At 31.4% G+C, this 16204-nt stretch overlaps 1 long non-coding RNA gene across 3 annotated transcripts; it reads right to left on the bottom strand.

The window, feature by feature from the left end:
* Nucleotides 1-12670: 12670 nt before the first annotated feature.
* Nucleotides 12671-15120, bottom strand: LOC105959489 (uncharacterized). Of its 3 annotated transcripts, XR_001172951.2 has the most exons (4): nt 14724-15120; nt 14265-14331; nt 13674-13811; nt 12671-12910 (listed from the first exon to the last, which is right to left on the bottom strand). It is a non-coding gene; the product is annotated as an uncharacterized LOC105959489 (long non-coding RNA). The 3 variants fall into 3 exon arrangements; XR_016034257.1 differs by lacking the exon at nt 14265-14331 and having other exon boundaries at nt 14724-15116; XR_016034256.1 differs by lacking the exons at nt 14265-14331; nt 14724-15120 and having other exon boundaries at nt 13674-14258.
* Nucleotides 15121-16204: the final 1084 nt, after the last annotated feature.

The following is a 16204-nucleotide window of genomic DNA, read 5'->3' as shown; positions in this document are numbered from 1 at the left end:
CTTATGAGAAAGGGGTAATATGCTATAAGTCCCTCAAAGCAAACCTAATTTGGACTAAATAACAAGTCAAAATCCAATCTTTTAATTAAATCCTTAATTTGAAACAATATAGGATATACATCCCTAATTATTTTTTTATCCCTATATTGCCCTTATACCTTAAATATTTTGACCTACATATTACGTTTCTTTTCTTGTAGCAGATTTATTTCTTTTTCTTCTTCTCTTTTTCTTTTTCTCTTTCGTTTCTCTGCCCCTCCTCTGTCGATATCTCTCTCTCTCTCTCTCTCTCTCTCTCTCTCTCCGATCTCTATATAGCTATTCTCCTTTTTTTTTTTGTTGAGACACGAATATTGTGCCGGAGATGCAACAGGGGGTGGATGCGGATCTGCCGGAGGCGGCGGAGGAGATGACGGAGTGGGTACCGGAGTGGCGGTGAATCTATTATGGCGGTGGATCTGAAGGCGGCGACGATCTGGGTAGCGGAGTCGGCATCGTTTTTGGGAAGAGATGAGTCCAAGTATGTGAGTTGAATGAACATGGTAGTGGCCGGTTATGTGGGGATGGTTATCGGAGGCGGTGGCTATGGCGTTGGCGGCGATGGTGCCAGATCTAGGGTTTCATAATGAATAAAGGCGGCTATGTGGTGGCAGATCTAGGGTTCCGTAGTGAATAAAGGCGGATATGGTGGCTAGGGTTAGGTGGCTGCGAGTGGCGGCGCGCGGCTGCTAGGTAGGGTTTGTGACGGCGGAAGTTATTTTTGCTTTTAGGGTTTTGGAACAGTAAACCGTAGTAGACCATAGTACACCGTAGTACACCATAGTATAGCATAGTACACCATAGTACACCATAGTATTTCATAGTCTACTATAATATTCACAACAGATAAAATTTTAAAAAAATATATGTAAATTGAATAAAAATACGATTTTTTTTTTAATTTTAAATATTATGTACGAAAAAAAAGATTTTTTTATGTTTTTTATAATAGTGTAAAAATGATATAATTAATTTTTTATAATAATGAAAACAATACGACATGGAAAAAAAATGTGTTCTATGTAAAAAGGAATAATAAAAAATGATAGATGCAAAAATAAAAATATTAAATGCCGAATTAATAATGATAAATACAGTTTAAATATTATTTGATGTAGATTTAATTTTTTATTGTGAAGGGCATTTTTGGAATGAAATTTATAAAGGATGTGAAGCAAAAGTTTAGTTAGACTTATCATTTAGTTCTAATAAGTTTTGTCACTAGGGACTTATATCGTAAGACCCCATAATTATAAGCAATTTACAACTAGGGGTAATATGCTAAGAGCCCCTCAAATCAAACCTAATTTGAACTAAATGACAACCTTAAATTTAATCTTTTAATTAAATCCCTATTTTCAAATAATATATGAGCCACATCCTTTAATTTTTTTTAATCCCTAGTTTGCCCTTATACCCTAAATATAATATCTATATTCACGTTTCTCCAACTTATCAGATTTATTTTCTCTTATTTTCTTTTCTCTCTTCTCTCTCTCGTTCTCTCCATCTCGTTCTCTCCCTTTCGTTTTTTTCCCTCTCTCAATCTCTATCTCCCAACATCGATCTCGCTCCTCAATAATGGTTGGGCTGGTGACGGTGGCTATGATCGGTGGACTATGGTGGCGAAAAACAACAGATCTACAAATTCCGGCGATGGATCGAGAGGGTTTGGTGGAGGCGGCAATGGCAGGTGGAGGCAACGGCGGCCGGTGAAGGCACATCGGCGAGTTGAGGCGGCGCCCGTCGGTGGCCGCCGGTGAAGGCGGTGGCGGTGGGTGGGGGTCGGCGGCGGCGGGTGGAAGGTCTGGTGGCGGTTGTGCGGGCAGGGCTGTGATAAATATTATGGAAAATATTTTTTGACTAATTAATTGGATCTAATTTCCTTGTGTTTTGAAAGATTTTGCTTGATTTGGGTTGTTCAAATGTCAGATCTAGGTTTTCCCAAGTTGGTAGGTGATTATAGCCGCGACGGCTGCGAGCGTGGGTTGTTAGGGTTGGCGGCGGCTGCTAGGGTTTGCGACGGCTAGGAGTTTTTCGTGGCTAGGGTTTGGTAGTAAAACATAGTACAGTGTAGTATACTATACTACACCGTAGTATACCATAGTACACCACTACACTATAGTATACTACAGTACGTCGTAGTATACCATAGTCTACTACAGAAAAATTAAAAAATATGTAAATTGAAATTAAAAAAAAAAAAAAAATAGTATATATTTTTTTTTTTTTGTAATTCTGAATATTATGTAGAAAAAAAGAAGGAAAAAATAAAAAAAAAATTATAATAGTGTATAAAATGCTAAAATGAATAACGAGAAAAATGAAAACAAACGAATATTCTGAAGAAAAAAAATACTAGATGAAAATATGAAAATATTAAATGCACGATAAATAAAATGATAAATGCAATTTGGAATTTACTTAATGAATTTTTCGAATTTGTGAGTGGAGGGCATTTTTGGAATGAATTTTATAAAGGATGTGAAGCAAATGTTTAGTTAGACTTGTCATTTAGTTCAAATAAGTTTTGTCACGAGGGACCTATATCCTAAGACCCCTATGAGAAAATGATTTATTTATATTTTCTACCAAAATAAAATCACTCATTTTCCAGATAGTTCTTTTTTTTTTTCTTTTTCTTTTTTGGTAATTAATGAATACACTCTCGTGCTATAACTTATGTAAACCATACGTGACCACACTAGGTTAACGGAAAAAAATAGATGCTACACCTGGTTTTTTAGATTAGTAGATGGATTTGAAGCGTAGATCTGCGATTAAGCGCACACACATATGTGCGTGTATGCTTAATTAGTAGTTAGTTAAGTAAATTCACGGTTCAAATTCATTCAGTGTAAATAATCAGACGTAGTATCTAATTTCATCTAGAGTAATCATGTGCGACAAACTGCTTCTATAAAAAATTCAACCTTAACGAAAATTCAACCTTAAATCAATTAATAAAGGCGAACTTGCTTCAATCCTTGCGGGAACATTTTCTTCCGGATAGTACTAGTTGTTATAATTACTTGCACCAAAAGGCGAAATCCCTCGCCCCCAGGGCCCCCATCCCTTGGCCCGACAAGGATTGATGGAGGAATGTAAATCATGGTAACTCAACGGTCCGTTAAGGTAGCGGACCCGGACCTGGTGCCCACAAGGAACCAATCTCATTGGAGTTGAAATTCCCACACTGCGGCTGCCAGGATTCGATCCTAGGACCTTGCACCAACTTACCACCTCCGGAACCAGTTGAGCTACACCCATGCGGGCAGTTGTTATAATTACTGAGTCATGGGTAGGTGGAGAATTGGAACAAAATTTTCAAGAATTATAATCATAAAATCTCCAATTTAAAAAAAAAAAGTTTTTTCATTCCAAATTTTGATTTTAACTTTTACAAAATAAATAGGAAAAATAAAAAATTGCACTTATAATATTAGTACTATTATGCATTTTATAGTACATGTTAGAAATAAATATAATTTCTTATTCTCGTGTATTTAAATTTCCAGATTTTTTAATTGTATTTTTCAATTATTAATTTGCAAAAAAAAATGTTATAGAACGAGATTGAAATTTAGTTTTCATTTAAACAAATTGATTTTTTTTTTAAATTAATGTTTTAATTTAGACTAATGAATGTCAGCCGATCATTACAATGTATGGCTTCCACTTCTAAGGAGTAGCTGGTGGGGAATGCATTTATTTTATTACATTAATTTAATCAATTGAAATGTTGAATGGCAGTTGTAGCCATAAATGCTACTAGCTAACTTGGTGGAGGAGTTAATGCTAATTGAGCTCACAATCTAATAATCCGAAATATAATTATCTATTTCATTTCAAATTAACTATCGCCTTTGAAAAGTTTTCATTTTCTCAAATTATCTGTCACTTTAGAATTTTAACAATATCTTAATTACTATTTTCTCAATATTGCTCTTACTAGTATTCATTAATTGAGAGAGAATTAGTGGAAACGACAGTAATAACATGGACATTTTAGTCGTTCTATATACTTTTTCTCCAAAATCGACGCAAATTTATTAGTTTTCTTAATATGTGTGTAACAATCCAAAACGACATATATTTTGGCATGGAGAGAGCAGTAAAGAGAGATAATTTAGAAGAGAATATGTGTTGATGTCATTAAGAAAACATAGCCCCTAGTCGAATTTATTACTAAGGACTTGTATAAGAAAAATCTTCATAATTGTTTCTTATTTTAATTCGTCTTAATTAGACCGAGATTTACATTAATTGATCTACTCTCCTAATAAATCTATGAAATGGAAATCTCACATTTTGCTGTTCCAACGACTCTTTGCCACCTCGCCACCTACTATACCTTGATTTTCTCCGAATCTTTATTTCCATGGCGTCCTTCAGCATTTTATGCGAACGCTTTTTTTGACGCTTTTTTTTTATAGCAAGCTCTTCTCTTTTCTAGTGGCGATTTTTTTATAGTTTAACTTCTGATAATAAGTCTTTGGCCCCTTAAATACCTTTAATTCTCATTGTCCACTTTGTCTCGTCTTTAAGGTCCAACTTTGGGTGAAGTTCGGCCCAAGTTTACCGAACTAATTCATATATATATATATATATATATATATATATATATATATATATATATATATATATATATATATATATATATATATATATATATATATATATATATATATATATTGTGTATAAATTAAAGATCAAATATTATTTAAATTTGTTTATCGTGCCCTATAATATGTTGGACACGACATTAACTTATGATTGGACTGTTAACTAATGATATCAAAAGCAAAGGAGGATACAGTTGTCATTTATGTTGAAGATATTAACATAGTACTGGATTTGTCATATTTGATGCAATTAAATTCAACACTATTGCCAAATAAATCAGTTGTCATATATATATATTAAGGTACAATAAATCATTATTTTAAGAAAAATCTTTTTGGAAAAGCTAACGTTTAATTCGTCTATATCTTGGGACACTATCTCAAGAAAAGATTCCGAATGCGGTTTGACATAGTTTATTGATATGGATTAATTAAATTCCATAAACAAAAGATTTATTTTTCAATCATTTGTCTAAGTAATATAAAAGTAGTACATACATTTATAAGGTATTTGAGATGCTACACCTGGTGAAATACATCGAGTAATTATTAATCGTTGATGTGGTGAAATAACTTTCCACTAAGCACATATATACATAAGTGTATGTGTGATTGTGTGCAGATCAACGATTAATAATCACCCGATGTACTTCACCGAATGTAGTATCAAAGAAACCCTTCTATTGATATTTTTTTTTCTATGACCATTTTCCCATTGTTTTGTTAACAACCAAAACATATATAAAACATTAAGTCAAATATACCATTTTTCATGTCTTAGATTTACTAAAATATCCTTTAAGGAAGGAACAAATAAAAAAATAAAAACAATCAATCATCTCTACATGATATGATACTAGGGTTGGAAATCATTCCGGAAGTAAAAAGTTGGTTCCAATTTCCATTTCAAAGAAATCAGAATGTAAAGATCCATTCCGATTTCAAATTCGGCAGAATTTTGGAAACTTTTAAGAATTCTATTCATTTTGCTTACAAAAGAAAAAGATATGCAACTAAAATCTTGGGGTAATTGGCCATATCCCCTATTTTGTAACTTATATGGGACGTAGTCTAAACCGATAGACAAATATAGCTATAGCCTATAGATACTTTGACCAAGAAAATTAATTTAAACTGAACTAAATTATTAGGATAAAGACATAAACACCGTCAATTAATAAATGTATGTAAATAGTTATTTATGTAAAATAAGATAATAGCTCTCATATATCGTTATCTCTCCTCTCTCCTCCCTTTCACTTCTCTCTCTACTCTCCTCCCTCATGCCACTCTCTCCTTTGCCCCTCTCATCCCACATGTTTTTAACTCTATTATCTCTTTCTCTCCCTTCAAAATATATTTGCAACACAAAATAGAAAAACATGAATTGCAATTTTTAATGCTTTTTTCTTTTTTTTTTTTTTTTTTTTTTTTTTTGTAAAAACTTTAGTTCGTCGATTGCATTTGATAGAGTCATATGTAGCTTGTTGTTTTTAAAATTAAAGGATGCAAATTTTGTTTCCAGTTGGCTATTTGCATTGTCGGAGTCATTGGCGGCAATGAGGTTGCGGTCATGTATGCATCAATGCTTGTTTTTTGAGGGTTGAATTTTTTGAAACATGTAATTTGCTACGAATTGTTTTTGTTTTTTGTTAAAATTGGAATAAAAGAGGTTTGATGGAATTTGATTCGATAGAGAGATTCTCGATAATTTAATTTGATTTGATTAAAATTAAATTTAAATGAACTTATATAAAAATAGCACTGGTGACCTGACGTAATCATATAATATATAAATCTTTGGGGTTGATAGCAATTTGCCCATAAATCATAAAATCTAAAGGAAAATAGAATATTGAGATTTTATTGATCAATGTGAATGCGTGTTGGTAGGTAGGTTAGGTGGCTAAAGCATATAAGGTATAGTTGCTTAAAAATCGAACATGTGCAAATTGCAAGTATTTTATTTTTCTTACAATGATATTTAGTTTTTCAAAAATAAAAAAATTCCATTATCCAATAGGACAATTTTATTTTTCGAACAAATACTTATTACTCACTCTATCTTATAATATATGTGTCCTTTTGGACTAGTGATCATTATTCATATTTTCCGACGACCAAATTGATCTACCGAAACCACAATTATGAACAATAATAAATAAATATATATATATATATATATATATATATATATATATATATATATATATATATATATATATATATATATATATATATATATATATATATATATATATATATATATATATATATTAAATTATTGTCATTGAAAATATATTAAAATGCATAGAAGTCATAAAATAATACCTGTTCTTTTAATTCGTTTGAAATTATTATACTTTTATACCATGGCCGTGTTCGCATAATCTACCGGGATTATCTCCATCTCGGCAGTATGTTGTGCTTTGTCGGGAAAAAAAACATACACGCAAGTGTACGTATGTCAACAATTAGTACAATGGGCTCAACGAGTAGGATATCACCCGAACACGAAGCACATAATTTCTTGCACTAACTTCGTAACCCTTGTGATTGATTCTTATCGAACCAATATCATATTGATTGGTTTATTAATAACTACAAACAAAAATTAAAATGGACTAAATAATATCTACCACCAAATCAAATATTAGTGGTACCGTACCAAGTGCAGTGGCAACTGTTACTTGGGTATTATTTTCGGTAATCTCGAATTAGTATATATACCACGGTACTCGTGTTATAGATATAGCAACGAAATCATATGGTTCAATTGTATTAGCAACCTTCTCTGTAAAATTGCATCATTATGAAGTTGTGGACTAAAAAAATGAATTATAGGGGGGCTTTTACTAATCATCATAACACGGTGAGTTTTTTTAGCAATTCTATATAACCGGTATTCCAAATTTATTGTTAAGATTTTAGCTTTGAGTTACATAATAATTCGCTTTTTCCGGACATTTAAAGTTGAGTAATTTTTGATATTTAAGAACTTATGTTTTAAAATGCTTAATTCATTTTAAGGTTAAATTCCAAATCTCCTAAATTTGTTAGAGATGTGATATCACTCTCAAAATATCTTATTTCACCACCAAATTAAATATATTTTTCATCTTACCCCCCCCCCCCCCTTTTTTTTCTTTCTTTCACCTATATTTTTTACAAATTTATAAACCGTTCATCGCTAAACTAATTGTTATATTTATAAAAACAACCCTCCATTTTCACTGGTGAGTTTTTTTAGCAATTCTATATAACCGGTACTCCAAAATTTATTGGTAAGATTTTAGCTTTAAATTACATAATAATTCATTTTTTTTCCGAAATTTAAAGTCGAGAATTTTTCGATATTTAAGAACTTATGTTTTAAAATGCTTAATTTAGAATCCAAATCTCTTAAATTTGTTAGAGGTGTGATATGTCCATCCTCAAAATATCTTATTTCACCACCAAATTAAATATATTTCTCATTTTACCCATTTCTTTTTCTTTCACCTATATTTTCTATAAATTTATAAACCGTCCACGGCTAAACTAATTAAAATATTTATAAAAAAAAAACTCCACCATTTTCACTGAAATGTTTACCGCAAGATCTCACCCTCTCCACCTTAAATGAATAATACTTTCGTCAAAGAAAAACATTTTTCAAGGTCAAAAAGAGCAGAAATTCATGTTATTGGAGAAATAAATTAAAAGACCGTATGGAAGGTCCTGTACTTTCTTTAGAATTGGCCAGTTTGGCTCAATATAATTTCGTTTTCTAAAAAAAGAATTACATAATCTGTAGGTCATATGGAAGTTTAAATATCTTGTAATAAATATTTCACTGCAAAAAAAAAAAGAAATTAAAAAATAAAAAATAAAATAAAATAGAAATAACTTAGAATACACGAGGATTTAAGCGAATATAAGGAAGAGTAATAGATTATAAAGGAGAGGGGTATTTATGATATTTTATACATCTTTGGTGGTGGATTGTAATATTTTGAAGGTGGAAATATCATTACTCATTTGTAATTTTTTTTTTCACAATCCAGAATATCTTTTTCATATTTAGGTGATGTTTGCAATAGATTTTCAAAAATGATTCTGAACTCAAGCTCGTAATCACTTTTTTAGCTAAAACAACTTTTCTTTTTTCCTTCTATAAAAATAAGTTTTTTGAGCTAGAATCTCAAAAGCACTTATATTAATGTTAAGAACTCCTTTTTTCTTAAATAATCAACTTTAAGTTATAATTTATTAAGTACCCATGACCCTACTTTTCGTACTTAAGTTTATTTTTCGTTAAATTTGCAAACACCCCCAACTTTTGAAAATATGCATTTAAAATCAATTTATCTCACAATCTATAACTTCTGCTTTTAAATAAACTTTTGCAAACACCACTTAATTGACCGTTTAAAGTTAATTTTTTTAAAGGTTCTACAAACAATCCGACTTTTGAAAATAAGCATCAACTTCACCCGTAAATCGTAATCACTAACTTTTGAAAATATATAAACATGCATTCAAAATCATAAAATTATACCTTTTCTTTCAATTTTTGCTATTGTTATGATATTATTATCGCCATTATCAATAATGATTTCTTAGTAATAATTATAAAAAAAAAGTTATATAACTAGGATGTTTGCAATTTTTTTCCCGCCGGTCAACCGCGTTTCATAGCATACACAATTTTTTTTTCTGTTTTGAAGGGAAAAGCAAGCTCCGTCGTTATACCCCTCCGTCACACAAGTCGACCTACACTTTGCATCTTGACACACACCTTTGTAGATTCTGCTCTGTATCCCACCGATAAGTTTCTCTTCCTTTTCCTCCGATTCATTAGCTGACCCAATATCTGCGTTCATAGTTTACACACATTAAAATGTAACAACTTTTTTTTTTTTTTTATAGATTTCAAATTCATTTATATACTTAAAAAAAAAATATAAAACATATATACGAACGCGATTTATTTCCATTTCCAAATTTATAAGAATGCACTTGTTTATAATTATAGTTCTTCTTCTCGGGGTACAATAACCGACCGAGAAGTTTGACTAGAAGGAAACCCTATTTGGTATAAAAACAAATAAAATAAAATAAACTCCGAACCCGTTAAGAAAAAAAATAAATATATGATTATTATTTTGTAGATAAGGCAAAAGAGCAGACCGCTGATGAAGAGAAGCAACATCATGAAAACAACACTCAAGATTGAGTTCTTCATATTTACGGATTATTATAGGCTAATCAAACTAGATGACGAAGATTTCGAGATATAATTAGTAGGAACTAGTAAGACGTTCTTATATATTATGAATGATAAGATGGTTTAGATTTTTTGTTTGTTATTAAATTAAGTAGAGATAAGTACTGCCATGAATTCGTTTAAACCCCTTGTAGATAAATAGAAAACATAAATTATTGAAATTTTGGAAAAGTGTTGGTGACCTTTCAAATGTCTGCCTATAGCTTTTATTTATTTTTTATTTATTTATTTATTTTTATTTTTTTGTTTTTAATTGTTAATTTTTTTTAATCATTAAATAAAATTGGACCTTTTGGTTTCATTTCCGTCATTGCATGCAGACGCAGGTAAAAAGAGTAAAATTATATGCTACACCCGGTTCTTAATAACGGGTGAATTTCAATCGTAGATCTACACATAATTACATATATCCATGTGTATGTGTGTTTAGTGGATTGTTATTTAATCAAATCTACGGCTCAAATCCGCCCGATGTATATAACCAGGTGTAGCTTCTAACTCCTAATAAAAAGAATTGCATCATCTAGTTTGATATCCGTCATTAGACTCTTTCTTAAAATTCCCATAGAGTCTAACATCTAGGGCTGGAAAATACAAGATTTTGGGCAACCAAAAACATGAATTTAGGTAAAAACAATTTTTTGGGGGCAAAGTGCAAAATGGCCTTAGTTCAGAGGGCAAACTGCTGTTTACTCTTAAATTTTTTTATTATAAATATAGCAACACCACCTCATACTTCAATTTTATTAGCATACAACTAATTAGTATTTCGTCGAAAGTGGAAGAAACATTGATATTTATGCAATGCACTTGGTAAATTCTGTAATTCGGATTATTGAAAACTAGTACCTCACTCGTGCGATGCACGATGGTTAATTTTATAATTAAAATGTATTACCGTAAAAAATCAATGAAATAATTTGATGTACCAATGTAAAAAATCCAATGGAATGGCATCATTTGATTTGGAACTATCAAATTCCATTTAGTGTCAATGCTTTCATGTGGAAATTAGGGCAAATTATGGAGACCTCCTGTGGTAAGGTATAATTATGAAAACACCCCTCTTGTTTGCATAATTACAATCACTCCTCAATTATGTACTATTCTACACATCCACCCTTACAATGTCAAATTTACCTACCCGGTTGGTTAACCGATCTAATTGAACCGAAGGAAAATTAGTACATGCCAATTACCAAACCGTTAATTCGATGTGGTATTCAGTTTTTTATATATATTTATACATGTAATATTATTATTTAGACTAAAATTAATTAGAAATAAAAAAATAAAAAAACATCAAATTTTTAAATATTTTTAATAAAATTTTGGTAATTCAGTTATTTACCAAACCAAATGCTAAACGGTATGCAATTTTGGCGTACCGCAATCTATGTACAATTTTACCGAATGAAAGCCCCTAAATTTAACAATATGAAAAGTTTTTTCGTAAGATAATACATAATTGAGCTGAGTGGTTGTAAGTATACAAGCATGAAGAATTTTTCGTAATTTAACATTACCTTAGATGTGGTCGTAATTTGCGAGTGGAAATTATTGTATAAAGCTTTGTCATGGTGGACACTTTGATGTTTGTGCAAATTCAAAAGAATAGAGTCACACATAGAAAATCATAAAAGATATACCTTTAATTGTATTATTTATTCTTTTGCTATTATTATATAGGGTCCATTTGATATATATACACCCCTCATATAGAAAATAGGGTAAATTACACACACCCCCCTGAGGTAAGCTTAAATAACTGTAAGGTCCTTGTGGTATCGATAATTACACTCAGCCCCCTGAAACGTAGTCAGAAACTCTAATGGGATAATGAATTGGATACGTTATTCCGATAGGGTTCTAACGGACTATTGGTTTCAGAAAGTGGTGGAGACAACAAAGAGCTATGGGTGATTTAAGAAATTTTCGGGAATGTTCGGGGAGCCATGTCACCCCATAGCTCTTTGTTGTCTTCACCACTTTCTGAAACCAATAGTCCGTTAGAACCCTATCGGAATAACGTATCCAATTCATTATCCCATTAGAGTTTCTGACTACGTTTCAGGGGGCTAAGTGTAATTATCGATACCACAGGGACCTTACAGTTATTTAAGCTTACCTCAGGGGGGTGTGTGTAATTTACCCTAGAAAATATATAGGGATAGGTCCACCGGTAAAAATCTTCCTTTGAGATACCCCCCTGGAGAGGCAAAAGTACTATTGTGCCCTTATGTGCAATTTTCGCCCAACTGTATTCAGCACTTTACTTACTGCATTTATCACTTTGGACCTGCATTTCAGTATATGTACTGCATATATCAACATTTTTAATTTAATATTTTTTTATTCATGTATATATATTGTACTATTTTTTATTATTATTTTATTTTTTTATAAAATATTATTTTTAATATTTCGATTTTTTAATTTGTTTATTTTTTTAATTTTTTTAATTTTTTTAATTTTTTTAATTTTTTAATTTTTTTAACTTTTTTAATTTTTTAATTTTTTTTTAATTTTTAATTTTTTTTTTAATTTTTTTTTAATTTTTTTAATTTTTAATTTTTTTATTAATTCGAATTTTGGTAAAATTACTGTACTGGAAGTTGACTACACATGACTGCAAGTTCAATAGTCATGTATAATTTATATATAGTCGTGTACTGTCTTTTTACTCCAAATTTCGTCTACACCAACAAAATTCACAATTTAGATTCACAAACAAAAATGACAAAACATAATCACATGCATATATTCTTCAAACATGAACAAGCATTATTGTACATTAAACAAACCTATAGTACACATATATGTTACTACATGTGACTATAGTTTTCTACAATTATTTATGGTTATATTTATATGTAGTGACATAAAGTCTAGACTACTGTAGCATGAATCCAACTTCACAAGGCACTTCACCGCATCTTATTCTCTTCATCTCATAAAATTATAATACAAGCAAAACCTGCGACAAAAAAATACGAGTTAAAGAGAAAAATAAAAAAATGCGAGTTAGATTACATAAAAAAATACAAAAAAAAAAAAAACATGATTTTTTTTTATAAACTTACTGATCTGAAATCGACTACAAATGACTATCGTATACTATAAGGTCCATAGTCATGTATAGTTATATGTAGCCATGACTATATATGACTATATAAGTATACTATAAGGTCCATATATAGTCATGTATAGTGATATGTAGTCATGACTATACATGACTACATAGTCATGTATAGTGATATGTAGTCATGACTATACATGACTACATGTAATGACTACATATGACTATATATGACTACATATAACTTTATATTCAACTAGCCGAAATAACACAAACATGACATTCATATCAGAATCATAAGCCCATTCAATAATTAAAAAAAAAATAGAAAATCAGGAACTTTACCAAGGTCATACAAAAAAGAAACATAAATCCATAGAAACATAAATTTCGACGAAAACAAATTTGAAAACAATTTTATAAATAATGACCTGCCTAATATTCTTGAAAAAAAGTCCCAAAGATGACTGGAACTAGCCAAAATAACATTAACATAACATCCATAGCAGAATCATACGCCCATTCAATAATAATAATAATAATAATAAAAAAAAAAAAAAAACAGAAAATCAGGAATTTTCACAAAAACCATCCCGAAAAGAAACATAAATCCATAGAAACATAAATTTCAACGAAAACTAAATTGAAAAAAATGAATTACCTTTAGATATGATAACGCCGCGCTGCCTTGCATTGAAGTTGTCACCAACTATCGCCGGCGCTTTACGCCGTCACACCTAACCCGTCACCACCCGGCATCCGCGGCGCTTCTTCTTCCTCTTCTTTGTCGGCGCCAGATCTGGATAGAGTTTTAGAGAGAGGGAGAGATGAAGAGTTAGAGAGAAATAGATGAAGAGAGAATAAGAACTGAACGGTTGAAACGTTGGTTAGGGCAAATTGAAAGTACGTGTTACTATAAGTGACTATATATGACTACATGTATCTGACTACACATGAGTATATATGACTACAATTATATGATCACACGTGACTATATATGACTACATGTATATGACCACATGTGGATTATATATGACCAGTGTGACTATATATGACTTGATAACGCAAATCTCTCCAACACTAGAACAAGTATAGCTAAGTTCCGACCAGGAAAAAATTCTGTAATTGCATTAACCGTGCTCTTATTGGAAAAAAAACCAATCATAAATCAAAAATCGTGAGAAACATGATAAAAAAAGTTATTTAAACGAAACGAGAATTCACACGAGCCTATGACAAAAAACTATTAAACCTTTCCATAAAACGAAATGCAAGAAGAAGGGTTGCATAAGCTTCTATAACACGGATTCTTCATCATCCTGCACAACAAAAATTCATATCTCACATACACTGTGTATAACATATAAATTTGAAAACACTGTCTCACCGAGCACAAATATTTTCCGTCGGCTCGATTAGCCAGAAAGATAGAACACAAAAGAGAAATCACATACACTTGATCCTCCAATTTCAAACAATCGATTCAAAAAAAATTATGGATATTTTTTTTTTAATTTATGTTATATCAAATGACATGAACTTTATCATATGACCCAAAAAAATGCAAAAAATATTCTTAAAATTAAATAAACGCTACAATAACTGATAATTTATGCATCATAAAATTAATCTAAGCACTTCTAAACAATTATATTGCTACATTAAGCAAAGTGGAAACAATATAGTTTTTTAAATGGAGTCAATTACTTACCGTCAAATTCACTAGCAAATTGTATTATAATATTGTGCAGCAAAGAAGAAATTAAAGATGAAGAAGCAGTGCGTCGCCGTAGCTCATGTATATGTTGCGCCTTTTCTTCCTCTTCTTCGTCGGCGCCAGATCTGGCGAGAAATAGTTTAATGAGAGTAGATCTGGCAAAGAGGGGAGTGGTGATGGACGACGATGTCGCCGAAAGGGAGAGCGGCATAAGGCAGACGAAAAGAGGCGCTAGCTAAAGGGGGAACGACGGTGGTCGGCGGTGGGCGGCGGCGGGCGGCGGTGGAGTGGCGGTGGGCGGCAAAGGGGCTGTGGTAAGAGAGATTGAAGAAAACGAGAGTTGAAAGAGAGAAAAAAGAAACGCTGGTTAAATTGTGAGGTTAGGGCACTCATTAAATTGAAACTAAAAGGGTAAAACAGGTAATTCAAATTGTCCAGGGGGGTCTAACAAATTAAGATCAAAATTTGGGTTTTTGCCTAGGAAAGAAAAAACTATTAGACTTACACATATATATTTCCAAAACTAGGGGGTTATCTCTCATTTCCCCTATTATATAAGTATTGCCATTGTATGTATATATATGATGGCATCACCAGCAATAATGATACAAACAAAAGCATTGATTTCTAAACAATAATTAAACAAAAAAAAAGTTATGTAACTAGGATGTTTGTGATACTTTCCCGCCCCCGGCCCACGGTAAATTAGCGCACATGCATACTGCAGCTTTCTTTTTTTCTTTTTCTTTTTCTTTTTTAACTTCAAATTGCAATTTTTTTTTCATTTGATTGTTAATTTTTTGCATTTGCTTGTTTTTTATTTATTTCCTTTTCAATTTTGCTGGTATCGTTTGCAATAAGACTATGCACATTTTATTTTCAGTTTGTTGTTTGTAATAAAGTGAAACATATTCCAATCAGTTTGTCGATTACATTTAACAAAGTCATATGTAGTTTGTTATTTCTGAAATTGAAGGATGCAGATTTTGTTTCGAGTTGACTATTTGCATTGATGGAGTCATAGGCAGCAATGACGTGGGGTCACGGATGCATCAATGATTGTTTTTTGAGGGTTGAATTTTTTGAAACACGTGATTTGTCAGTTTTAATCCCACTTTGCACTATTGAAATGAAGCATTTTGGCACTTTGTGTTGGAATAAACTTGAATAAATCCCATGGAACCGTCATGCCGAATCATCAAGAATATTGTGCATAAATATAAATTGGAAGCGTACCTTACTCCGGTGGAACTGATATGAAACGATCATGGATCTTCCAGATCATCATGTACATCCGAACCCGAGAACCCTTTAGACTTCTCTTCGTTTTCTTTATGTCGATGGAATACATAGAGAATGGAATTCGTACATGTGACCCGGGGACCATGACCAATATATATAGATAACCTAATGGGCTATCTTGTGTAATTTTATTTTAGCCCATCACTATAATAAAATTACCCTAATGTCTCTAC

The sequence above is a fragment of the Erythranthe guttata genome, chromosome 11, assembly GCF_056151865.1.
Source record: "Erythranthe guttata isolate IM_541 chromosome 11, IM_541, whole genome shotgun sequence".
NCBI lineage: Eukaryota > Viridiplantae > Streptophyta > Magnoliopsida > Lamiales > Phrymaceae > Erythranthe > Erythranthe guttata.
This window is presented reverse-complemented; position numbering and strand designations above follow the sequence as displayed.